Genomic DNA, 27,886 nt, shown 5'->3' on the forward strand with positions numbered 1-27,886 from the left:
GTGTTTGGTGTAGTAGCTCAAGCAAACCCCCACCATGCAATTCTTGACACCCATGAATGATGGGAGAAAGAACCTCAAGATCTCCACAATTGTACAAGCTTACATCAAAGGATGTTCAAAGTGCCTAGGTTTCCTCCTTTTATACAAAACCCTAAATACCTAGGTTTAGCATATTTGACATATCCTAGAATAGCTACATTACAAACCATCCTTGCCCAAATAAGTATTTTCCTCAAAACTTGAACTATGATATAAAATATAATGAACTTTGTATAGATAGATGAGTGAGTCAAGAAAAATTAAGTAAGAATGTTTCAAAAAGTCACGGTTGGCCCTAAGGATGTATAGAAGGAGTCCCTGCCCATTGCCACTTTGAAAAATAGGCTCTACCAAATTGTAAAAGAGAGTTTCATATTCAAAGTTGTAAAAAATATTAATTTGTCATTCCTATTGTCACAAAATTTCAAGCTTATCCTTTACCTCTCTTGTCATGCCGACTCTATACTATGAACTTCTCATGCGAGCTTGAAGGAGAGAAACAATGTGTGTACTTGTGATCTAACTTGCATGTCTTCCTTTCCTACTCTTAGTTGTAGGCATCTCAATCTCATCTCCTCACCTTCTTGGCATGGATTGAGTTTAAGAGGTAGAGAGACTTTGCAGTAGACAAGAAAAGCTTGAGAGATTGAGATAGAGAGAGGGACACACACACGCACACGCACACAGAGGTCCACTTAGCTTGGAGAAACATATGGGGCATCACCATCTTGCATGGCTTATAGGTTCTAGATTCACAAGCCTTGGAGATTTGTGCGGCCAAAGGGATAATTAGAGCTTGGGAGCTCTCTAATTCATCTAGACTACCGCTGCCAATGAGTTTGTGATGCTTTGACTATTGACCCAATTAACCTACATAGCTTAGCACAGTTTCAGATTTCATTTAGGAAAATTTGAGTTAGCGGACATGATAGGAGAACTTGTGAGGTGAGAGATTACAAGCAATTTACCGAGTGAGAGTGCATGACCAAATATGCAATAATCCATCTAGGTCAAACACAATTATCATATAAGAAGCTATATAGAACAAGTAAAAGACCTAGAGGAGGCCACCATCACTTTACAAAGAGAGTAGCAACACCTGTTGAGTCCACCATGGACCCACTAGAGTGTGGTTTAGAACTAAGTATAGGAGGTATCCTAGGTGCTTTGGAATAGCTATGCTAAAAGCTTTGTACAGACAAGGCCAAAGTTGTTTAGGATGAGATGGAACTCCAAGTATAGCTGGATGAGACCTAAGAGGCCTATAAAAAATCCATACTATAAATTGGCCAACAAATACATGACCTCTAGGCACAACTAAAAGAACATGACTTGTAAATTCAATCCAAAGTGCAAGAAGTAGAAAAGGTATAGAAATAATGTGAGGAAATTAAAGACTAATTGGCAGACCTCCCATTTGTTGAGATGGCAAGCTCAACATGTGTGGACATTGATGATGGATGCCTCGCTAGATGGGTCTGCATGTCTATACTTAGCATGTTGGTGGTCATTATGATACTCACTTATTTATATTTAGCTTGTTACACCTACCTACAACTGGCAAAGATATAGTGCCAGTAAATTAATGTAGTCTGTTATGCACTATTTGACTTAGTAGGCAATTTTCCTTTATGTTGAATCTTATCTATACCTTGTGTACATTGTATAGTGTGTGGAAGAAGAGGAAGAAACCAGCAAGAAAACATTTTGGCCTCTATCTCTCTTCTTGTGTTCTTGCCAGTGAGCTTCCTCTTGTGTATATAGTGTGTATTTGGCGCAGCAACTTGAGCAAGTCCCCCCCACCACGCAATTCTTGACATGGTATCAGAGCCGCGCCATTGAGAGAGGTTGATTTTGAAGGTTGAAGTGAAAAAAAAGGAGCAAGCTTCAAGCAAGAAAGCAACGGTGTTATGCGAGCGGTGATCAAGAGAAAGCCTCACTCACAACCCGATAACGAGACATTAAGGAGTGCCGGTTGGGGTAATTGACTTTATCGAATGCACAACACAACTTAAAAAATTCAATTATTCGATCATATACCACAAGCCACATAAAAACAAAACAAAGCCTCTTATAGCTAAAAAAAATTTTAAAACCCGTATGTGGGTAGAGCATCACACAACCACAATACAACAAAAATACCAACAATTTGAAAATAAACCAAGTGAAATATATTCTCGTACCTTAATAACCTTGAGTCGACGCTCGGCGCTTTGACACCCAAAAGCTCCAACTTCCAAATTGTCATGATAAGAGCTCACTCTAGCATGCAACCCTCCACTCTCCTCTCTCACAAAATACAATTTTAATCAAGGGGGAAGGCCCTTAACTCTCCATTCTCATCTCCTTATATAGTTTTCTATCCATACTCACACACATTAGGATTTTTGCTTTCAGCTTTTGGCTTTTGCTTGTCTATTGCTTTTCACTATTTTCGTTTTTTCTGCCCTATGCCTGTTTGTAACTTGTTTGGATCATAACTTCGTCATTTGAACTTTGAATATAGTTGTTTGGATACTCAAAACGATTGGAATGCATTTGGTCGACAAGCCAATGCACGCAAAATTACGAAAAATCATAAAAAATGGGTAAAAATACCAATATTCATAAATTGCATCATTTTTCTCTATCTTTTATCTTGGACGACTTATTCCCTTCATTGGCCCATTGTTCTTGTAATTGCACACACTTTCACCACATATGACTTCTTTTCCTTCAAGAAATACTCGCTGACGATGTAAAACTTACGACCTTTTCCTTTGATCCTTGAGTCTTCAAAATAAACATTCTCTGGATATGAACTTGTTTTTTTTAATGCAGTGTGCCCTAGCAAGAATATGCTATGAAGACAAACTCCGTGCCCAATCATTCATGATTTGGAAAAATATGCAATGTTGGATCCGTGATATGCAACCAATCAATCGATGCTACACACAAAAATAATGTATGCATTGAAGAAATTGTGCCTAGTCTATCTACATGTGATCCTGCGTCATGCAAAATGCAAAAAAAAATCCTTGATTAATTTAAAATTCCTTATCCTCACCTCTCAATGCTCTTCAATAAAATATCAATCTCCACTCCACCCATCCAAAATCTCACAATCACTCAAGAATTTGATGGTCCTCAAGACGTTGACCAAATATGAACAACCCTTCTCACAATTGGTGGCGTCCTTCATGATCCTCTAACTCACCCAACCTCCTTACACACTCAACCAGAGGTTCTTAGCTTTGTGATGAGTATCCCAAATATCGTGTGTGCAAGAAATGTGCATGCTCAATGACAGGTGCTCTCTCATGTGTGAGTGCATCTAAAATTTACTGCGTATAGTTGTAGTGGACCTCATGCCGTGCTAGTGCTCAATGATGGTGCAAAACATGCATAATCCAAACCTATGGCATGGAAGTATTTGATAAGAACAGGAGATGACCCCCAAGTGCAGTGCATCAACAAGTACAACGTGAAGTGCTTGTGAACCCATAGTCCCTGTGATGTGCAAGAGTCTCGACAAGAATACATGCCTAGCTCCTCAATGTTTGGTAGCTAATAGCAAACTCCAACTTCAATCTGTCCAAAAAAATACCAAGCTCGACCAAGGCTATCAAGTTTCACACTCAACAAATCAAACAAAATGATAGAAGCAAATCCTATGCTAAACAAACACAAGAAATCCAACTACGAAATAACAAAACAAACTGTCACACAACAAGTAAGCTAGCATAAATCAAACCTAACTACAATTTGACTAGGGCTTTTTAGTTTTCAGAAAAACACTTGACATATTTAGCCCTCCCCCTAGTCTGTAAACATTCATGTGCATCAGTTGCTTTCATAAAACGATGCAACATTTATAAGCCAATCAAAAATCAAATCCAATGATCTATCTAGAATCTTCTCAACAAACACAAATGGCACATTTCTCTCAAACAACTCCTTTACAGGTAGACAAAACTCATTCATGAAATTCTCATCAAAATCCTTGAGACAATCCTCTCCATCTAAAGAAAATACATCATCCTCTAAATTCTTCAAATCCCAACCATAATCTAAAATATTCATATCCCACCCATCCTCCCTAGGAAAAACCATGTTATTTTTAGAGTCTCTAAATAAAGTTTTGACCCTTTCTTTGTTGCTAATCTCAAATTCATCCACTGATTCATCTACAACTTCTCCTAAAGATACTATGTAAGGATCTCCCAAATCAATATCCAAATCAAACACAACATCAAAAGGAGTCAACATCTGGACTCATAACACCACAAGAACCAACAACATCCACAAATGGGGTCACTCCAAGACACCTAGCCACATCACTCAACTCATCAACAATACAAGACTCCATCGACTCTTTCACACACAAAGAGTGGTAAACACCTTCCATAGTATCCTTACAAGCAACCTCATAAGAAACATCATCATTACAAATAACATCTTCACAATGCAACAACTTCGGGTCAATAACCTCAACCAAAGACTCCTCAACTACTAAATCCTTAACTTCCTCCTCACAAATACCTTCCAACTCTATTTCCTTGGATTTAAATCTCTCTTCTCTCAAATTTTCAATTCTTTTCAAAGCCTTACTCAAATTCTCTCTTACATCCTCATCAATGTCACTCTCAAGATCCTCAAAACCCCAATCAGAATCATTACAAACAACGTCAAAACTTTCAGGAGAACTCAAAGAAACTAAAAGACTATCAGATGAAGTTTTCTCTTCAACATTGTTGCCAAAATCAACCAAACAATTATCTACACAACTATCAAGGAGTAAGAGATTAGGTCTACTCAAAACCACATAATCAACACCACAAACAAAAGCCTCTCCAAGGCTACTCAAACCATCAACAATCAACTCATAAGACTCATCAGAGTCAACAACACCAACACCAAAATCACAACATGAGTCAGAACCTAAAACCTCCATACCCTCTTGATCATCAAACTCACAACAAATCTCAACAAACTCATCAGGCAACAAATTCGAACTCTTAACTTCATCTTTAAAACTTACAATTTCTAAGCCCTCCCCCTCATGGTCTTCTAACAAACTCAAAAATTCATCCTCTATTTTCTCTTCATCTTTTAAACACTCAGGTCCATTACGACAAATACACTCATTCTCAAAGCTATTACTACTCTCTTCAATACTGCCATGACTATCAGAATTTTCATCACACCTTCCCTCATCAGAAATATCAAAACTTTCTTGACTCTCATCCTCTCCCAAGGAACATGAGAACTCTTGGTCCTTAAAACAATCTGGTCTCTCATTTTCTTTTTTACAACTCACATCCATCTCTAGCTCATCTGTAAAGTCATTAGGCTCCAAAGTATCATCAGTAGATCCCTCTTCTTTAGTTAAATTACTAATCACTGAACTAGAAGTATCTGTGGTCAATGGGTATGAATTCACACTCCTAGACTCTTCACTCCAATCAATCAAACAAGTGCTTTTCTCCTCAACCACCCTAGGGAGTTTCTCCTCACATACTTCAATTGATTTCTTAGAAGTCAACTCATCTCTCCTAAATAGAGAATATAGTATACCTCTCTCAGGATAGGAATAACTAACTCTTTTCTCCTCAAAAAATTTTCTCTCAACTCGCCTTGAACTCAACCTTTCCCTTGGTTCATCAAATGCTAACTCTTTTTTTCTTTTGGTCTTCCTCTTTTGATATTGAGCTATCTTCACCGCTTCCTCAAAAGTCTTAGGGTTTTTTACCTCTAATTTCACTCTCCAATCTTCTAATTTTAACCCATTTACAAAATACATTATCTTCAACATAACTGGGGCTATCTCACCTTCTAACAATGTTAACCTATATCGATTCCACAATATTTCAAACTCCCTAGCAAAGTCCTCAACACACTGATCATCTTTTTGAACACAAGTTTTTATTTTTGCCCAAATCTCACTTTGACTTTCTCTTCTTTTAAACCTAGATAAAAAAGCATTTTTAATGATCTCATAGTCCAAATTTTGTCTCCTAAATTTCAAGCTTCTCTCAAATTCAAGTAACTAATTTCGTGCTTCTCCCTGCAATTGATACCTAAAAATCTGGAGTTTATCCTCAAGATTAGTCACTCTCTCTATCAAACAACACAGCTCTATTTTTTCTAAAAAAATTTCGGGATCTTCAGTATGATTACCATGGAACTCAGGAAAATTATCAATCATTTTCAACAATCACAAGAAATCAAAATAAACTCACATTCAAAACAACAACAATGTCAATTTCGGCACTCCTCAGTGGGGGCAACAAAAAATGAGATGTTACACGAGCGGTGTGTTGAGATATCGAGCTCCACTCGTGATACGCCAGGGTGACCGTTGTGTATTTATGTCACCGACTTGTCAGTTGTAGACGCGGTTGGTACACCGCCCATGAATAATAGCTACATGATAGCTATCCTTATCTACTCTAGTTCGTGGCTCAGTTAGTATGCCACCTTAGTTAGTTGAGTTTGGTTTGAGACCCATATATAGGGTTCTTCTATTTCTTTGTACAAGACTTCTTTTTGGCTTACACAACTAAGAAGAGAAAAACTGTTTTCAGCCTCCACCCTTGTGTGTATTCCCCCATTGTGCAAGCAAGAAAGCTACAAGTGAGACTCCTTCCTTCTCTCCCACAATCTTGACATGGTATCAGAGCCTTGTTCGTGGTAAGGAGCTCAAGAAAGCAAGCCAAGCTCGCGGTGATCTGGTAAGAGGAGCAGTGTTGCTTTCATGTTTTGTTTTGGGAGCAGATCTCTGCAGGTAGCACAGCCGCAAATTGCAAGAGTGCATTGTCTAAGGTTGAGACGCCCTTTGCGGTGAAGCAAGAGGGCAGTATATGCTACGGGACAGGGCTTTAGCCCTTGGCGACCCTGTTTTTTTGATTTGAGGCCATTTCGGGGCCTGTTTTGGAGGCGGAAGTTTTCTGCACGCACTCAGGAAAAGGCCCAGTTTTATGCTGTGCAGCCACTGTTCTACAGGTCGGTGAAAAGTTTCTGTAGAAATTGCATCATATGCTTGTGCGCAGAGACATTGGGAGTTATAGAATCATCCCTGTTGCCTGTTGATGCAAAATCGTCACTAGGAAGTGACTGTGTGGTCAAATACCACTTTCGCCAGTTTTGCAGATTTGCCCTTGTGAGGGTGAAGCTGTGTTTTTTGCAGTGACAGAATTTTTTGCAGTGTTCTGTAATGGCTTCTGATTCACTTTCACAGATTGTCACTGAAAAGCTTGACAAGAACAACTTCCAAGCATGGAAGTTTAGAATGACGAATTTCCTTATGGGAAAAGGATATTGGGAATTTGTTGCAGGAAATGAAGAAGAACCAGTTCTTCCTGATGTTCCCAATCAACAGCAAATGCAGGCATTCAAAGCATGGAATGAGAGAGCCAGAAAAGTTATGTACTGGCTGTCTATCAGTATTTTAGACTCTATGATTGTGCATATTCAGGATGCAAGTACGCCAAAGGAGGCATGGGATACTCTGTCAAAAATGTATAGCACAAATACGCAAGCCAGGAAAATGCAGCTCAAGCAAGAGTTGCATAACGTACAAAGAGAAAGTATGAGCATCAATGACTACCACATGAAGGTGAAGAAGATTGCAGATGCACTTGCTTCCATTGGGCCAGTGGAAGATGATGATTTAGTTTCTGTGACCTTGAATGGTCTAGGAAAGGATTATGCACAGTTTCGGACATCCATTTCCATCCGTGAAAGATTTCCTGATTTTGAGGAGTTGATTGCTCTTCTAATTTCTGAGGAGCAGAGAAATGGTGGTGCATCTTCTTCAGGAGGAACTTCAAAAGAAGCTGTCTTCTACTCAAATGCTGGAAGAGGTAGAGGCAGAGGTAGAGGAGGCCGATTTGGAGGCCGTGGTAGAAATCAGAATATGCAGCAAACTCAAGAAAACCAGTCCTATGGAGGAGGACGTGGTAACTCTAGAGGCAGGGGGAGCCAAAGAGGTCGTGGTGGATGGCAAAGAGGTCAAAATGCAAACAGTAATGTTGAATGCTACTATTGTGGTAAAATGGGTCATATGGCTAAAGACTGCTATAAAAAGCAGAATGACATCATGAATGGAAAACTGCAACAAGGAAATTATGCATCTTCTAGTAGACAGGGTGATGACAGAAATGAGCATTTGTTTATGGTGTAGCACATGAACAATTCTGTGACAAGTGCAGAAGAAAGCAACGATGTGTGGTATGTTGACTCAGGTGCATCAAACCACATGACAGGTCATGCAGAATGGATGGAGGATGCAAGGAAAATGGAAAAACCAGGATTTGTGGAGACTGGTGATGATACTGCACATCCGATTGTGCAGATTGGAAAAATTCATTTGTCTATGCAGGATGGGAAAAATAAATACCTGTCCGATGTATTTCATGTCCCCAATATCACCAAGAATCTGGTTTTTGTTGGTCAAATGGTTGAACAGGGCTTGCAGGTCAGATTTAATCCTCATGGATGCTTTGTTGAGAATATGAAAAATAAAGGTCACTTGATAGCAAAAGGAAAGAAGAAGGGCAGAATGTTTACGTTGGATGCAGACATGTCTGAATTGAGTGCATCAATGTTTGCACATGGGACCGGTGTAGTTGCAGATATTGATATCTGGCATAAACGCATTGGTCATGTTAATGTACAGGGACTTAAATCAATGCAGGCCCAAAATATTGTTGCAGGATTTCCTAGATTCAAGGTTGCAGAAATGCATAAGGTATGTGAAGCCTGTTAGTTTGGAAAACAGGCAAGGAAACCATTTCCTAGACATGTTCAAGAGAGTAAGAAGCCATTGGAATTGATCCACTCTGATGTGTGGACTACTAAAGCTGCATCTCTAGGAGGCTCTCATTATTTTGTTACTTTTATTGATGACTATAGCAGAAAAGTTTGGGTGTATTTTATGAAAAAGAAAAGTGAAGTTTTTGGGCATTTCAAAACTCTTAAAGCTATGGTTGAAAAAGAAACAGGTCTGTAAATAAAATGCCTAAGGTCAGATGGAGGGGGAGAGTACCTCTCAAATGAGTTTGCAAGGTTCCTGCAGGAGCATGGCATAAAGCAGTAATATTCATGCAGTCATACCCCACAACAAAATGGAATTGCAGAAAGGAAAAACAGGCATATTGGAGAGGTATCTCGTGCCATGCTCAATGAAAAAGACTTGCCAGATTTTTACTGGGCTGAAGCAGTTGCTACAGCAGTCTACATAATGAATAGGACTCCCACTGCAGCAATACATGGAATGACTCCAGAGGAGAGGTATACTGGTAGGAAACCAGATATTTCTCATTTGAAAATTTTTGGTTGCATTGCCTATGTACATGTGCCAGATGAGTTGAGATCCAAGTTGGATCCAAAAGCTGAGAAGTGCATCTTTATTGGTTACTCTCTGCAGCAAAAAGGGTATAGATGCTATAACCCTTCTACTCGTAAGTTTATAGTGAGCAGAGATGTTGTTTTTGATGAGATGAGTAGCTGGTATAAACCAGTAAATGTGATTGATGATGTAGATGCACAAAATGGTAATGCTGCACAGAATTCACAGCAGTAGTCACAAAATATTAGTGGACCTGGAGCGTCCTCTAGCAGTGGTTCACATTCTTCACCATGGATAGGCAGATTGAGATCATGAGAATCTTCTCAAAGTAATGCAGATGGAAAAGAGAAGGTTGATCAGCCCATGTTTGATGTGAATGCATGTCACTCTTATGTGGATGGTGAATCCAGTGGCTCAGAACAGAGCATTGATGATGAGTTGGGTATTCCTTCTATTGTTACACCTGGAGTAAGGAAGACCAGGGATGTTTTGAGAGCACCTGGGAGTGAATCTACTTTGCGCAGGTCTACGCATTAGGGGAGTTTTGAGGTCTCGAAAATGCCCTGTAAGAGATCCTAGAGAGAGAAAACAATTTACGAAATAAAATCATTTTATAGAATTTTTAAAAGGTTTATATTTTGGTAAGTTAAAATATCAAAATTCGTTAATAAGTCATTGTCGTGATATTCTCGTGGTCACATCAAACCTAGAAATCTAGGTCGCCATAAAGTTGGCAAGGTTGCCATAATGAAGATCTTACCTCTCCTCATTAAAGTGAAAAGTAATATTCAATTTGAATTTTGGTGGATACTCGATTGCCTCCCTCCATCGTTTCTCCATCGTTTCTCTCTTCTTTTTTTCTCCTCCTTATTAGTCTCTTCTTTGTTTTCGTTCTTGCTTCTAATCATATCCTTAGCTATGGATCAATCACCCAATGATCTCTGTAACTCAGCTATGGATCAATCATCTAATGATCTCTGTAGCTCTCATAAAAGACCTCTCTATCATCTTCATATTGAGTTGGACAGTGAGTATGAACCGATAAGAAAGAGAACAAAATCTATCACGGTTACAGAGTCTATGAAACATATACTGAGGTTTGAAGGAAAGAAGAATATTGATCTTTGGTTAGATGGAAAGCTATATCCCAAAGATCCTAGCAGAAATAGCACTCCTCCTTTCTATAATAGCTCGTCATTAATGAGGTTTATTGGCGATGGCTACAATGGATTTTTAGGTTATACACTTAATCTTGTTGCAGAAAAGGATATCCTTGGACTAGAGAATCATCTTTTGATGAAACACAATATAGAGTTGTTGCAGAAGCTAGAGGATTGTCAACAAAAAATTCATTCATTGGAAAAGCGTATCAAAGCTTATCAACAAAAGCAAACTTTATTAGGCCTTCGAAATCGACAAAGAGCTCTTAAAAATATTGAGAATCTCAAACGAGGAGGAGGAGGCTGTGGTAAAAGAATCCAAGCAGCAAGGTATATTTTTTTTCACTTGAAAAATCTTAAATATGGCTTTATTTAAACTACTTGCATTGATTTGTGATGTTAATTTTGCTTAGATCTCTTCTACAACCAAATGCAAGTGAAAGAGATTCTTTAAAAGCAGCTCAGTTTTATTATCATCTTCTTCCTTCAGTGGTTTCAAAGGATATTTTGGAGAAGAAGAAATTTAAAAAGGCAAAGAAACAATGCTTGGAGTCATTTGTGAAGGATCATTCTTTGGATTCTGAGTTAGTACAGAAGACACTGGATAGTATTGGTATCAGTCGAGATGCTTATATGCAACTTTTCCAACTTTTACAATCAAATATGAAGCAAGGACAGGTACACAATTGCATACTTCCGAAACCATTTGTGGTTAGGACTATCAGACAGAGAGTTAATAACAAAGTGATGGAGATTCTAGGTGAGCCTTTTCATATCAAGGCTAGCTTCAAGGGCAAGAAAAAGGAGGTTACATTCAATGAATTTAACAATATTTTCCTTGACTTGCCCACCCTACAATGCTTAATGATCAAATTTTATGACTTGTCAGTAGTTGAGGCACAGGGAGTGGCTAGATTTGTGATTAAACTTGATGAAAGTGAGATTCTGAAATGTAAAAAATTGGAGAGAATCTCTATCACCTTGATGAATAGAGCACTTTCGTCAAGTCATTGCAATCACTCAACATCATTTAGTGTTCAATCTGAATATAACATCTGGTGGCTAGGAGCATTTGAGGTAGATACTGAGAATTTTGATATACTATATTGGGTTTTTCATCAAACATCAATACCTAATGTTATTCAAAGGCAACAAGCAGGAGAAGAGCTATTTGTTGAAGGATTAGGGAACTACAGGATTGAGTGGCACATAGCTGGTGACCTAAAGACACTCAAATGTATGTATAATGTATCAAAGGGAGCTAACTCGAGATCTCCTTGCTTATACTGCATGTCACCAGCTGTAGAGTTAAACTCAAGCAATTGGAATAGAGCTCCCTCTAGGCACAATAAGGATCCACAGTTTAAACCAGTCTTGGACATTCCTTTAGCGAATGCCCATATTTGTACACTTCATGCACTTTGCAGGATAATCGAAAAGCTTGTTCATCTCTATATAGGATTTGCATGGAAGTTGAAGCCATTATCAACTAGAACAGATGCTATAACAAAGGTTGAAAAAGTTCTCTCTGCAATTGGTTTGCATGGTGGCAATGTTGTTATTGAACCAGATCTTCAAAAGTCTAAGGATGGTAATTGTGTCCCAAAAAAACCATCTATTGGTGGAGTGAAGGCTAGAAGGTTTCTAGGCTTTCATGGGAGACTTGGCAAGATAAACTCGAGAAATGGTGGCTCAACTATTAAATTTAATCAGTGGAAATCCCTACATAATGCAGTTAAGGATCACACTGATAATGGACAAGCTCGAAATAGAAAAGCTAAAGTTTGGGAAACACTAGACAAAGTGTTTTTTTATTGTGATAAGACTGAATGGAATGACGATGATCTCAAAGACTTTAAAAACCAATTGAACCTTTTCAAAAAGGCGATGACAGAAGCTTGGGGTGATCAACACTTTACTCACTATATGGTAAGAAGTTTGTATATGTTTGTTTCTTCATTGTCGAACTCATATAATGTTTTTTAATAACTTTCCTTATTTGTTGACTATGCAGCATATTCTATACAACCATGCTCCATACTTTATTAAACAATATGGATCTCTATCTATCTGGTCAACCCAAGGTATGGAAAAATCACATTATCAAGCAAGAACAAAATATTTCAGACATACAAGACATGGAGGTGGAAGACACAAAGCCAACAGTTTATTAGAGGTCTTTCAATGGTTCTATCGACAAATTTGGCATAAATTCAAGCTTAAAGATACAACCACATCAAGCAATACATCATCTTTAGCAAGGACTATACAAATTGTTACCCAAAGAAGAAAAGATAGATATTTAAATTCTTGCGCAAAGCAAAGATTTACAGAATGGTTACAAACCAAACAAAGAGTTGGGAAAAGATGGGTTTCAAGAAACCCTTAATCTTTGGCATCTTCTAGTCTGATTGTGTTGCAGAAGAGTCCTTAGTTTCAGGCACCTCAACAGGGCCTTCAGTGGAGTCCTTGGTTTCAGGTAGCTCGACAGGGCCTCTAGAGGAATCTTTTGTTTCATCCCACTCAATAAGACCTCTGTATTTCAAAAACTCTTGTTTTCGATAGCCCGGAAGAAGCTTCAAATTCTTACTATCTCCTACATAAGAGAGCAAATAGGAGCCAAGAACTCCAAAATATCCAGCTCTAGAACCACTGTATCCAGGCATAAAGCCAAAAACTCTTATGGCTTCTTCCTTCTCCACCAAAATGATCTTGTCCAAACCTCTGCTGAAAACTTGAGATCCAATAACCTTTGAGATAGCTCTCAAAGCCATCATTGGTAGACTTGGAGAGCTTGACAATCTACTATGATATATTACAATTGTTTGATTGTTTAAGTTTCCAATATAATGGCCAAGGCTTTGATTTTTTCCAAGCTTCATTGGCCTAGAGCCCTTGGCCCTTCCAAGAAAGTTGTCCAGATCTTCAATCTCAATCTATAGAACAAACCACAACAGTACAAGATATAAGATATTTATCTATAATGCATAATAAAGTCTAACATAAACTCAATGGGTAACTTCGAATTATATTTCATACCTTAGGGTGTTCATCTTCTTCAAGAAGACTATCATCATAAAGATTTATTGAACTCTTGGGCTTCTCATCTGATGGTGACTTCAATCTCTCTTCATACCCTACATCATCAATATGAAGTTTCTTCTGGACTTGCAAGAACTCTTCTTCTGTAGGTAGCCCCCCCTTTTCGTATTCTATGATCTGATTAATACATGTATGTAAGGCTATAGAGCTATCTTGGAAATTCTCTCCCTCAACATCAAGACTTGCTAGTGGTTCTTGTTCATAACCTATAAAATTCATGTCATTTTTGCCCCAACCTGCAAGGATTGCTAAGCAATAATCTTCTCTAAGATCAAAAAGATGTTGAATATCATTTAGCAACACATATCTCTTCTTGTTGATAAGATAAGTGGGAAATGTTGGAACACAGGCAAGAGGACCTTCTTCATCAACCTGTGCACTTGGCTCAATCTCCTTTTCTTCCACCATTGTGATATTGTCACTCTTGAATAAACCTACATCAAAACCTTGGACAAGTTGATTCTCAACATCTTCTTGGAACATCTCCTCCTTCTCTTCGACCTCCTTATCCATACTTGCAATATCCTCTAGCTTTCTCTGTTGGTCTATATCTGGAGAAGAATTTTCCATGTACTGAAGATACACAATAAATCCAACGTCCTTGTGGATTAGAAGGCATTGGTGTTGATACCTGTGGAAAGGGCAACATGTTTCTTTCTTTCTGAATTCCTCATCAATGAGGTTGAACCTGCCGAGCAAAGTTGACCTGGATGTATTGGTGGCTCCCATGACATCACTATAATGAACAAATCCATTGACTTCCAAACCTTGCACATGTCTATCATAAAAACATCTGTACTCCTTAAGTTTATCATCAAGATCCTCTAATAACTCCTTCAAATCAAAAGGAACATTGAAAATTTCCCTGATATAGCAAAACTTGGAAGAATTTCCAGTGATGTGTAAAAAATCAAAGAGCCTATCATCAGATGTCTCAATTATCTCCTCCTCATCCATTCCTTCCAGAGATAGCTTCCTCTTTGTCATTTTGACCAGAAAAATATTTATCCCTGAAAAAAAAAGCAGAAAAGAACCAATATCCAATAAAACAAGATGATATCATGGAAAAAGGCCCCAACATTGATTTTCCAAGACAAAAAAATCAAAACAGGAGAATTTTTTTAGTTGACCGGTGAAACGCGAAAATTCAAGTGTGTAAGGCAAATGCCTGTGAAGGAATCGCGTTTCATCAGACACTAGCTTGAAGACAAAAATTATTCTAAAATGTGGCCGGTGAAACGCGATACTAAGAAAAATATCATCAACAGAGACATTGTCTCGCGTTTTATTTGTCAAAAATTGCAAATGAAGAAAAGAAACATGAACAATAAATAAATTCTATGGAAACACACAAATTGATGATATAATCATTTTTGGAAAAGATATGCTGCATTTGAAAGATAGAAAGCACATAACATCTTTAATTGTTTAAGTGTTATAAAACATTCTTTCTATATTAATCAAATTTATTTTGTTAAAATGCTTGTAATAAAAAAAATTGTTACCTATCAAAGATTGTTGAACTGCTCTCCACACAGGATGCAAGGACCTTGAAGGGAAGTCGAGACGAAATTTTGGCAGAGAAGAAGACAATGTCGGAGAAATGGGTTTGAAATGCTTTTATATCGACCGTTAAGCATGTGGTGATAGTTCCAACGAAAAAGTTTGTGTAATAATGGAAATACACGTGTGTGACTTAACACAGCGTAATAAACTCCTCAGAAGACGTGCGCATTCTCTTTTTCCAAAAATACGTTTTACGTGTGTTAAATAACCCTTTTCCAAGTAAATAAAAAGTTCCGATAAGCGAGGGTACGTCACACGTGTGTTATTAACACTTTGCGAAGAACGTTGAGTCCATGCAAATTCACCGCCTTCAGCTTTCATCGCATTTCATCGCTACTCCATCTTTGTTTTTGGTGTTCCTTCCAGTCTCCACCCATTTCCTTCCAATCTCCAAGCATTTCACTGCTTCCCCAACAAAGCAAACCTTCAAGCATATTGTCATCTTTAGGTTGAAATTGTGAAGAACAAGCTAAGAAGAAGGTATGGTTTCTGCATCTTGCTTTTCAATAACAAGCTCCATTCAATGCATTGTTTCGATATTTTTCCTTAATCCTTTATGTTATTATTAGCTCATGACCACTACAAAAGAATTTTTTCCACAGTGAAAGCATTCCTTAATATTGTGGATATTTAAGAAAATCTTACTGTGATCTGCATGAGCTATCTGAAATCCATGCTGCTGTAAATAATTACTTATCTGAGAATTCCATGCTCTCGGTGACTGTTTCTTTCCTCCCTAATTCTTTGGGTATTTTAAGTAATCTTAAAAGCTTTCCTTGGTCAATTTTTATGCTATTCATGAGCTGTCCGGTGAAACGCGAAAATAAGGTACTTCAAGCAGGTTTCCTGGCTTAAATTCGCGTTTCACTGGACACAATGGACAACAAGTCCGGTGAAACGCGAAAAGAAGCAGCTGCAAGGAGGCCCCCCTGCTTGACACTCGCGTTTCACTAGACAGCTCGAGAAAAATTCAGCTGATACGAGAAAACGCCATGCAGCATAGATAACTCTTGTCTGGGACTTGCGTTTTGCTTTACATGCTGGAGAATAAGTAACATATGTTTTTTTGGCAGATGGCTAGGACTAAGGCAACAGCAAGAAAACAGAAGATTGATCCTAGGGATTTAGCATCAAAGATTCATCAGTCTTCAAAGCCTCAGAAGCTGTCTAGAAAGTCAAAGCCAAGGAGAAGGTTTTCTCAAAATGTCAGGTGTCTAAGGGAGATTAGGAAGGCAGTAAATGCTCTTGACAATGCAATTCCAAAGTTGTCTTTTCAGAGGCTTGTCAGGGAAATTTGTGACAGATATAGTTTGGATAGTTTCAGATGGACAAGAACAGCTCTTAATTGTATACAAGAAGCCACAGAGGATTTTCTAATTGAGTTTTTCCAAGATGCCTACATTTGTGCTGCTCATGCTCATAGGCTCACACTCATGGACAAGGACATGGTAATTCTTAGGAGGCTAAGATATAGATTTTCAAAGGTCCTTGAGCCAATTCCCCTCACTGATATGAAGACATTTAATATCCTTAATGTGCCCCCAGCTAGAAGAAAGAAAGATGATTCTGGTGTCAGGGTTGAGGATGTCACCCATGAGAAGGATACAAGGCAACATGAAAAAGAGGAGAAGGCTAAAGAGGAACAAGCAGATAAATGGAGAGAGTATAGGAGGCAAAGGGTTGAAGAAAGGGAAATAGAGCAACTAGAGTCCTTTGAAAATGAGCTAGCCACCCTTCTTGAAGCAACTAATCCAAAAGGATTCAGTGTGTTTTGTTTCTTACCTGGTGACTTAGGCAAAAGAACTGAGGTTATCTCCTTTGATGCTGCATGTGTTCAGATTCTTAAGGATAAAAGAAGAGAAGTAAATGACAGTCTTATTCTTGCTGGCCTAAGGTATGTCCATCCATAATTACTTATACTTTTTGATATTTTTTTAGCAATAAGATTTTTCTTGTTTATACTCACTATTTCTATGCCTTTTCTAGGTGTATAATGCATGAGTTTCCTTTGGATATACAACAAAAAATTGAGGTTTTTGATCCATCTATCTCATTCTTTATGAGGAATGAGCTTGATGCAAGTTTTATTGAGCACTGGCTCAATTTGATTGACTTCGATACTTTGGAGCTGCTTATAATTCCATATAATGAAAAGTAAGTGATTCAATATTCTATTAGAGTTTTTGAGATTTTATCCTACTAATTTGTTGAGATATGATTGCTTTTAGTTCTCATTGGAGCTTGATTGCAATAGACCTTGTGGATAAGCAATGCTTTTTAATCAACTCTATGAAAGGAAGCCATGGAAATGCTAAATTGTAAGTTATATTATCCAAGGGCTCCTTGATATTTCAATTCTTTTTTTTGTAAGTACTCTAAATTTCAACATATTTTATATACAGAGGTGCCAAAAGATTAATTGAAGAGCTAGAGAAAAGACCCCCTATGCCATCTGATTTGCTTGCAACAATGCAATATAGACAAGTTGCAGTAAGTTATTCATTAAAATAATTGAAACATGAGTTTGTTCTATGAACTACCATTCGTCCTCTTTATAGTTTTACTTTGTGTTGGTGGTTGCAGTGTCCCCATCAGGATGATAGCCATTCTTGTGGCTGGAGGGTGATTGCAAATGCTAGAAGAATGGTTAACTTTGTTTATCTTAATGATGATAAACATGTAAAGGTAATATGAAAGATGCTAAACTTTAAGATAGATATTAATTGAAAATAGTCCATTGATGATAAAAATATAGTCTATTGTAAGAACAATAATGAACTAAAACTCTTTTTTCTATAAATGTGTGACAGTTTTCGAAGGATTGCTATACATCTGAGCATATTTGGTACATCAGAGCAAAGCTCTTGAAGTATATGATAATCAATTGTATACAACCAACAACAGAGATTGGTGGGGATTTGCACCATGAAGGAGATGTGGTGCCTATAACCACGGAAGGCAAATCCACAGCTTCAACACCTTCTATACCCAAGACATCAAAGAAAGGCAAAAGGACTCCTAGAAAGGATAGTTCTCCAAAAAAGAAATAGCTTTGCCATATCGCCTTGTAGGCCTTCATATATAGAAATTTGCCCTTCAGCCCTTGTATATCTCATAGAGATGGCAGATAGACATCTGCTACAAAATTTGTACATGTATTTTATATTGATAGTAAAGATATCTTTTCTTGAATGTCATTGCAGTGTATTTTATTTTCTCTCCTTTTCGATATCTGCAAAAAATAAATTACAAATGTTTGTTAGTTAGAAAGTGAGATCTTGATATACATCTAAGTAGATATAATATGATGTGAAAACTTACTCGTTTCTTGTCAAGTTGGAATACAAAGGAGCATGGTAGTTCAATGTCTTCATTTTGTAAATCCATCCTCACTTGATGTAGCGTACATGATTTTCTGATCTTTAAGATTGCAATAATATACTCGTTGAACCAAATATCAAGATCCACAATAGGATCCTTGCTGAAATCATTAAGATTCTGGTCTAAAGCAACTAGACTACTACCAACAAAATGCCATCGACTATAGTAAAAGCTAAGGATAAAATTTTGAGTAGCAATCATATATTTACAAGCTATAGAGTCTTGATCTATCTTACATATAATTTTTCCTTCTGTCCTTGTATCCCATCCTTCATCAACAAATTGTATGATATGATCATATGTTAGTCTCTTCACTGAAAGCATGGTTTTTGTTATTCTTATCTCCATATTAGAGAAGAAATCAATAAATATATTAATAGGCATAAATAAAGTAACTTTGCTTAGCCTACTTGAGATATTAGATTTTAGTGCTTTCTGGATCTCAGAAAATATCTTACATCTATAGCCCTCACTAGTAGCTGGACTTGGCAAAGGCCACTCAAAGCTTGAAAAATCTGGCAAAGGAAGGAGTTTTATTGATCCCCATTGGCAACACCGCATAGGAATAACATAAGAATGGTCATAAAAGAATATTCCATTCTCTGCAAGCTCTGTCTTCTTTCTACCTCTATACATTTCTTCTCCAATTGAACCATGTATAACATCAATAACATCAATAATAGATTCCACTGGTTGCCATTCCTCAAGATTAGAGGGATAGACATCTACAAGACAAACAAATATTATAATGAAAAAACCTAAACCATGTTTAAGAAAGGAAAAACTTTAAGAATCAAATTCTTACAATTTGGTCTATGCATTGGAAGCTTTGAAGATCCAGGTTTCAAACACAGCTCTCTATGCATGAACACATGTTGCACTAGTACCTCTTTGATACTATTCTTATTTGCTCCAAGCTTAAAATCTCGGATTCTGCCCTTCCAAGCAGAGATAAACAAGCTCTCATGTCTTTGCCTTTTTCCACGTTTTGCTTGTTGCATGGTGATCCAACTACCTTTGCTAATGATAGTAGGAATCCATCTTCCATCAGTTTGGAATGAGTTAAACACTGATATGGATGTGATTTGGGAGCTTGGACGCCTTGTTGAAGGTCGAATTTCTGTATCCATGGTAGAAGAGAGAGATACATGCACAGAGAGAGAGAGAGAGAGAGAGAGAGAGAGAGAGAGAGAGAGAGAGAGAGAGAGAGAGAGAGAGAGAGAGAGAGAGAGAGAGAGAGAGAGAGAGAGGACTAGGCTATCATAACGGAGGGAAAAACAATAGAGGAATAAAAGAAACGAGGGAAAAAACTGAGCGCCATGCTTTTCACCAATTTGAATTTCGATTACATCAGTCATTATCATTAATCTAGAAACATCATTAAATAAAAGTAGCCGAGACTCTATGCCATTAATGCAAAATATGTCATAATCACAAATATAAGAGACTAAAAATACATAATAAAAATACAAATTCGTAATATTATCATATTTATATATTTTTGTAAAATGATTTTTTATTTTTTTTAAATTAGAAGTTCCGTTACGGAGGCTTTGCTCTTATTGGTCTAGAGCACTCTCTCTCCACATCCTAAAAGGCATTTTCGAGACCTCAAAACTCCCCTAATGAGAGCTAGGTATCCTGTGGATAGACTGAAATATGATGGATTTACAGCCATTCACTATGTATATATGGGCAAAGTGATACAGGAACCAGAACCCACTTCTTTTGAGCAAGCCATGGAAAAATAAAAGTGGGAGAAAGCCATGGATGAAGAAATGGATGCCTTGGAAGCAAATGCTACATGGGAATTGGTACCTTTGCCTAAAGGTAAGAATGCAATTGGCTGTAAGTGGGTTTATAAGGTGAAGCACAATGCAGATGGTTCTGTGAACAGATACAAGGCAAGATTAGTAGTCAAGGGGTATGCACAAACATATGGCATTGACTATGAAGAAACATTCAGTCCGGTTACAAGGATGGCAACCATAAGAGCAGTCATTGCTATGGCTGCATCAAAGGGATGGTCTTTACATCAGATGGATGTAAAGAATGCCTTCTTGCATGGTGATTTGCAAGAAGAGGTCTATATGGAGCAGCCACCAGGTTATGTGCATGTTGTTCATCCTGAGTTTGTTTGCAGGTTGAAGAAAGCTTTGTATGGCTTGAAGCAAGCACCTAGAGCATGGTCTGACAAGATAGGACAGTATCTTGTCACTATTGGATTTCAGATTTCCAAGGCAGATTTCTCACTTTATGTGAGAAAAACTGAGAAAGGTACTATGCTACTTGTCATTTATGTTGATGATTTGATTATGACAGGTGACAGTGATGAAGATATCCTTCATGTGAAAATGCTATTGAAGCAGAAGTTTGAGATGAAGGATTTGGGAGAGCTGCGTTATTTCTTGGGCATTGAGGTGATTAGATCACCAAGTGGGATACAGCTCTTGCAGAGGCAGTATGGATTGGACACGCTATCCAAATATGGGATGACAGGCTGTAAGCCTATTTCAGTTCCTTTGGAGCAGAATGTGAAGTTGAGCACAGATGCAGGTGAGCTTCTGGAAGACCCTACTATGTACAGACGCATAGTAGGAAGTTTGATTTATATGACTATTACCAGGCCAGATTTGAGCTATGCTGTTGGATTGGTAAGTCAGTTTATGCAGGCTCCAAGGAAACCGCATTTGGATGCGGCTAGACGCATACTCAGGTATGTGAAGTCCACATTGCAATATGGACTATTTTATGAGACTGGGGTTCAGATACAGCTGCATGGATACACTGATGCTGATTGGGCTGGTAGTATTTCTGATAGACGATCTACCAGTGGATATGTGTTCTCTTTTGGGAGTGCTGCAGTCACTTGGAGCAGCAAGAAACAGCCTACAGTTGCCTTGTCGAGCACAGAGGCTGAGTATAGGGGTGCAGCAATGGCTGCATGTGAGGTAGCTTGGTTGCATAAGCTACTTTATGATATGCATCAGTCTACAAATGGGCCAGTTGTCATTTATTGTGACAACATGAGTAGTATACACTTGGCAAATAACCCAGTCTATCATGCTAGAACAAAGCACATTGAGGTGCATTATCACTATGTGCGGGAGAGGGTTTTACTAGGTCTTATTGATCTAGTTTATGTCAGCATAGAGGATCAGGTAGCTGACATATTTACGAAGGCATTGGGCGCAAAGAAGCTGCGCAAGTTCAGAGACCTGCTTGGTGTGCAGGAATTGGGATTGAGCTTGAGGGGGAGTGTTGAGATATCAAGCTCCACTCGTGATACGCCAGGGTGACCGTTGTGTATTTATGTCACCGACTTGTCAGTTGTAGACGCGGTTGGTACACCGCCCATGAATAATAGCTACATGATAGCTATCCTTATCTACTCTAGTTCGTGGCTCAATTAGTATGCCACCTTAGTTAGTTGAGTTTGGTTTGAGACCCATATATAGGGTTCTTCTATTTCTTTGTACAAGACTTCTTTTTGGCTTACACAACTAAGAAGAGAAAAACTGTTTTCAGCCTCCACCCTTGTGTGTATTCCCCCATTGTGCAAGCAAGAAAGCTACAAGTGAGACTCCTTCCTTCTCTCCCACAATCTTGACACGGTGATCAAGAGCAAGCCTCACTCACAACCCGATAATGAGACGTTAAGGAGAGTGGGTTGTTGAGAAATAAGCCAAAGTCTAAGGCATAGTCTAAGCCTTATCATATTGTTGTATGTAAAGTGTCCTTAAGTTTGGGGGTATCTATCTTTTGAGGATACCATTTTAGTGTGTGGACTGTTGAAGATAGGATTGGAGAATAATGGAGGTGAAGTTGACTTGAGCTCCAAAAATAGTGCTTGTTCCATCCTTGTCTTCCCCTACTTGCAGTTTTGTTATTTGGTATCAGAGCAGACACTGCTTTAGATCATGATACTCCAGCCTGTATCATAACTAACTGGATATCCTTAGCCTCAACACCAGTCTCATCCACCTCTTGATCATCAGGCTCAACTGCTGCAGATGATTTCGTGATTTCATGTGACAGATCGGGGGCTTTAAACCGTTCAGCAGCTTGTGTCTGTAATTGAGTGCTGAGAACACAATACACAGGTTTCATGCCAAGATTTTGCATTGCTTTTCTGCTTTTCTTCTCACTGTGACTCTGTTTCCCTTTCCCGTTGGCAAGGCCACCATCTTCCCCATCTAGTTCAGGGGCATTGTCATCATCGTCATCATGGTCCTCAACCATGGATCATCCTGGAGCTTCTGCTGCTTGAGCTCAGAGGCGAGGATACCTTGAGTCTTCATCATATTCACCCCTTGCAACATGAACATCGGGGCACAGACTCTTCAAATAATCCTGGACTTCCTTGATGTAAAGATTGCCAGGGCTCACGATATGCTGTATTTCCCAGTACAAGCATCGACTTGAATTTGATTGGAAAATCACCTGCCCTGTGAGGGATGTGCAGATCACCGAGAGCTAAAACAAGGACCATGGCTAGTTATTTAGGTGAGATGCTCCTAAATCCCAGTCTTCCTAAGTGTAAGCCATTGATCCAGGAACTTCACTGAGCCATCGACCCTACTGGGTGCGTCAGAGGAGCTGCTACTACTACGAGAGCTTCTTAGGCCACCGATTCAAATGATGAGGAAAGAGAGTGCCTCCTTCTTCTTGCGGCCAGTACAGTCATCGTCCTCATCATCATCCTACCAAGGAGTCTCCACTTCTTCCTTCTCAGCAACTACAGCTTCACAAATGACCGGCTTGTAGGCATGTGAACGGCACTTTGAGGAGCACCATGTTTCTCCAGACCAAGCACGTGGAAAAGAACCAAAAAAGGATGCATTGGAAATTGATCGCCGCTGTTTGAGAGGAGTGCAAGTTGATAGAGAGGCCTTTGCAGCAATGGTTTGGGCATAGCGTTTGCAGGATTGTGGTGTGCTCTGTTCCTGTGAGAGTTGATTCTGAGAGGCTGGGGCAGCAGAGAGTTGGACATGTCCAGCAAGAGCAACGGCATTCACCATCCTTCCTTCATGCCAATCGAGCTGGGAGAACACAGATTAGGGAGAAGACTTCTCTCTCTTCCTTTTGAGCCAAAAGAAATTTAAAAATTGCAGGAAAAGTGGTCAACTTTAGACCCATGTTTTAATGCATTTTGGGTCATACACATCGTGTGGAATCCGATTTGGATGGTTCTTGCTGGGAACTGAATGTATGACATGTTGGCATCATGGATGGATGTATATGACAGTTTTTGGACACATGTATGATAGTCATATTGCTAAATACCATTTCTGGACAGATTGTATTGTTGTTTTCTTCTGAATTTGCAGTAGTCATAATGTCTGACACGGCACAGATCACTCAGATCGTGGGGGACAAATTGACCAAAGACAACTATAGTGTTTGGTCCTACAGGATGGATAATTTTTTGATGGGTAGAGGTCTATGGGATCTCATAACAGGTGATGATGAATGTCCAGAAGTTCCCGAACATCCAATTGAAGAGCAAAAGAAAGCGTACAAGGATTGGACTGGGAAGAACAGGTAGGTTTTGCATTGGATCTCCATATGTATTTCAGAAACATTGATTCCTCATATAAAAAAGGCAAGTACTTGTAAGGAGGCATGGAAAATCATAGAAAAAATGTATGGAACATGTACAGAGGCTCGTAAGATACAACTTAAGCAGAGATTACATGGTGCATGGAGAGGCAATCGCAGTATCAGTGACTATGTGGCAGAAATCAAGCAAATTTCAAAAGACCTTGCATCCATTAATGCACCTATTAATGATGATGATTTAGTGTCAGTGACACTAAATGGGCTTGGACCAGCTTTTAAATCTTTGGATACCTCTATTTCCGTTAGGGGAGGCTCTATGCCTAACTTTGAGGAGCTTATTGGATTGCTACTTACAAAAGAAATCAAGTTGGGATTGAATGCATCTAGCAGTGGCAAGAATGCAGGTGGAGATACTGTTTTCTATCACCAAAGAGGTCGTGGCAGCTCATGTAGAGCTAGAGGCTCTTCACCTGGTCGTAGTAATTATGGTTTTGCTCGTGGAAGAGGCAACTTTGGTCATGGTGACTTCATGCATAGAGGTAGGGGGAGATCTTTCCCTAGAAGTAGAGGACAGTCGAGTCCTTCTCCACAAAGAGATGGCACTTGTCATTATTGTGGGCATTTTGGTCACTTTGAGAGGGATTGTTATAAAAAACAGAATGCTATGTCTAGGGGTCGTGGAAGGACCCAATATGGCCACTATGCAGGCACTTATGGTGGTACAGGTTATGGACCTAGAAGTGGATCACCTAGAGGTCATTTATTTGCTATGGAGCATGTGCTTGGGAGCATGACTCATCCTCCTCGTGAGAATGACTGGTTTTTGGATTCAGGCGCTACAAACCACATGACTCATCATGCTGAGTGTTTTGATAGCAAGGAGCAAGTGCAGAATGATGAATATGTTGCCACTGGTCATGATACTTTACACAAAATTACTCATATTAGTAGTGTGCTACTTGTTACTAAAGATGGGATTGAGAACAAGCTTGGTGATGTACTTTATGTGCCCACAATAACTAAGAACCAAGCATCGGTTGGTCAAATGACAGATCAAGGATTGCAGGTGAGATTCAATAAGTTTGGATGTTTCATTGAAGAGTTCCATAATGGGAGAACTGGTAGGGCGATTGCTCATGGTAGAAAGAAAGGGAGATTGTTTGCTTTGGATGCAAGTACTCTAGTGATTCAAGACTCTATGTATGTTGAGAGAGGACATGGGCAAGATAAGGATGTGGAATTATGGCATAGACGGATTGGTCATGTTAATTTGCAAAGATTGAAGCAAATGCAATCAAAACAGATAGTCCGTGGTCTACCGCATTTAGGATATGTGAATTTTGATCATGTATGTGAGGCTTGTCAATTTGGCAAGCAGTCCAGATTGCCATTTCCAAAGAGGGGGAGAATAAGTAGCTATCCTTTGGAAATAATACACTCAGATATTTGGGGCCCATGTCAGAATGTGTCCATGAGCAGAAAATGTAGATTCTATATCACTTTCATTGATGATTTCAGCAGGATGGCTTGGGTGTACTTTATGTAGCATAAAAGTGAAGCATTTGAAAAGTTCTTGGAATTTAAATCTATGGCTGAAAAGTAGTTTGGATGCTACATAAAATGTTTGAGGTTAGATAATGGTGGAGAGTACATGTCATATGAGTTTTGTGACTTCTTGAGAGATCATGGTATCAAAAGGCAATTGACATGCAGGTATACACCTCAACAAAATGGTGTGGCTGAAAGGAAGAATCGGATTATTGCAGAGGTTGCAAGGGCAATGATGAACCAAATGAACATGCCATTGTCATATTGGGCAGAAGCAATGCATATTGCAGTTCACATTATGAATAGAACACCTACAACCTTGATTTATAATATGTCACCATATGAGAGAATGTATGGCATGAAACCCACTATTGCATACTTTAGAGTCTTTGGATGTGTCTGTTATGTTCATGTTCCGGATGATTTGAGGAAGAAGATGGAACCTAAGGCTGTAAAATGCATTTTCCTTGGATATCTTGATGAGAAGAAGGGATACAAATGCTATGATCCAGTGAGTAAGGAAGTATACATAAGCAGGGATGTCAAATTCAGTGAATATGAATCATGATACAAGCCCAAAATTGCAATGGATGTTGATTCCTATGAAAGCAATGATGATAATGGCTATGGAAGAAAAATTTCAGCAAACAGCAAGGCTGAAAATCAGCATGTGGAAGATGCTTCAGGACCTCAAGAGAATGTGAAAAGCAATGGCAGCTACAGTCCATGGAGTTGTAGATTGAGAAATGCACAAAGGAGTGCAGAAGTTGCAAAAGGTAAGAGACCAATGATTGAAAGTTCCGAAGATGAATCTATAGATGATGAGTATGGCATTCCGCATGTTAAAACACCTGGCACTAGAAGTGCAGGAAAGTATGTGCCACCACATGCTAGATAAAATGAGACACACGATAGTGCACCTCAACTGAGAAGGTCAGAAAGAGTAAGATATCCAGTTGATAGATTGACTTATAATGGGTTCATGAAGATGCATTATGCATACATGGTTTCTTATGTACAACATGTGGAGCCTACTTGTTTTGAAGAAGCACTAGAGAGCAAAGAGTGGAGACAAGCAATGGATGAAGAGATGAATGCACTAAGGAAAAACAAGACTTGGGATTTGGTGAAACTACCTTATGGCAAGAAGTCCATTGGATGTAAATGGGTTTACAAGGTCAAATGTAAGTCAGATGGTTCACTTGAAAGGTATAAAGCAAGGCTAGTTGCAAAAGGATATGCACAAAATTATGGTTTGGACTATGAAGAAACATTCAGTCCAGTAGCTAAAATGACGACAGTAAGATCGGTAATTGCTTTGGTTTCTATCTATGGTTGGAGGCTTTATCAAATGGATGTGAAAAAATCATTTTTGAATGGCAACTTAGAAGAGGATGTGTACATGGATCAACCAGAGGGCTATGTGGATCCAAAATACCCACATTATGTATGTAGGTTGAAGAAGGCTTTATATGGACTGAAGCAAGCACCAAGAGCATGGTGTGATAGAATCAGTAAATTCTTATGCAGTATGGGATTTCAGCAGAGCAAAGCTGATTATTCACTTTATGTGAGGCATACAGAAGATGGTATGGTTGTTGTGGTCATCTATGTTGATGATCTCATTATTACAGGTACACTTGAGAAGGAGATTACTGAAGTCAAGCATGGGTTACATAAAGAGTTTGATATAAAGGATCTTGGTTTGTTGAGATACTTCTTGGGTATTGAGGTTATTGACACACCTCATGGTATATGGCTGATACAGAGGCAATATGCATTGGAGATGTTGGAAAAATATGGCATGACTAGATGCAAACCGGTTGATACACCATTGGATCAAAATGCTAAGTTGATGGATTATGGATCTTATGTTGAGGACGTTACTATGTTCAGAAAGATGGTTGGTAGTCTTATCTACTTGACCATTACAAGACCAGACTTGAGTTACGTTGTTGGATTGGTAAGTCAGTTTATGTAAAAACCATGCAAATCACATTTGAATGTAGTAAGAAGAGTTCTTAGATATGTGAAAAAGACAGCTGGATCTGGGCTATTTTATGAAAAAGGAATCAAGCCTACACTGTTTGGATACTCAAATGCAGACTAGGTAGGTAGCTCTATGGATAGAAGATCTACTAGTGGCTATGCATTCTCATTTGGACCAGCCATGGTAAGTTGAAGTAGTAAGAAGCAA

General features: G+C 38.7%; 1 pseudogene; it reads right to left on the minus strand.

Annotated features, from left to right (window-relative positions):
- LOC148025893 (uncharacterized) overlaps nucleotides 1–22,907 on the minus strand; it is a 56,975-nt pseudogene extending 34,068 nt beyond the window's left edge.
- Between the last annotated feature and the right edge of the window lie 4,979 nt (nucleotides 22,908–27,886).

This window comes from Lygodium microphyllum, chromosome 14 (assembly GCF_053477565.2).
Source record: "Lygodium microphyllum isolate KBCC chromosome 14, Lygodium_microphyllum_v1.1.10, whole genome shotgun sequence".
NCBI lineage: Eukaryota > Viridiplantae > Streptophyta > Polypodiopsida > Schizaeales > Lygodiaceae > Lygodium > Lygodium microphyllum.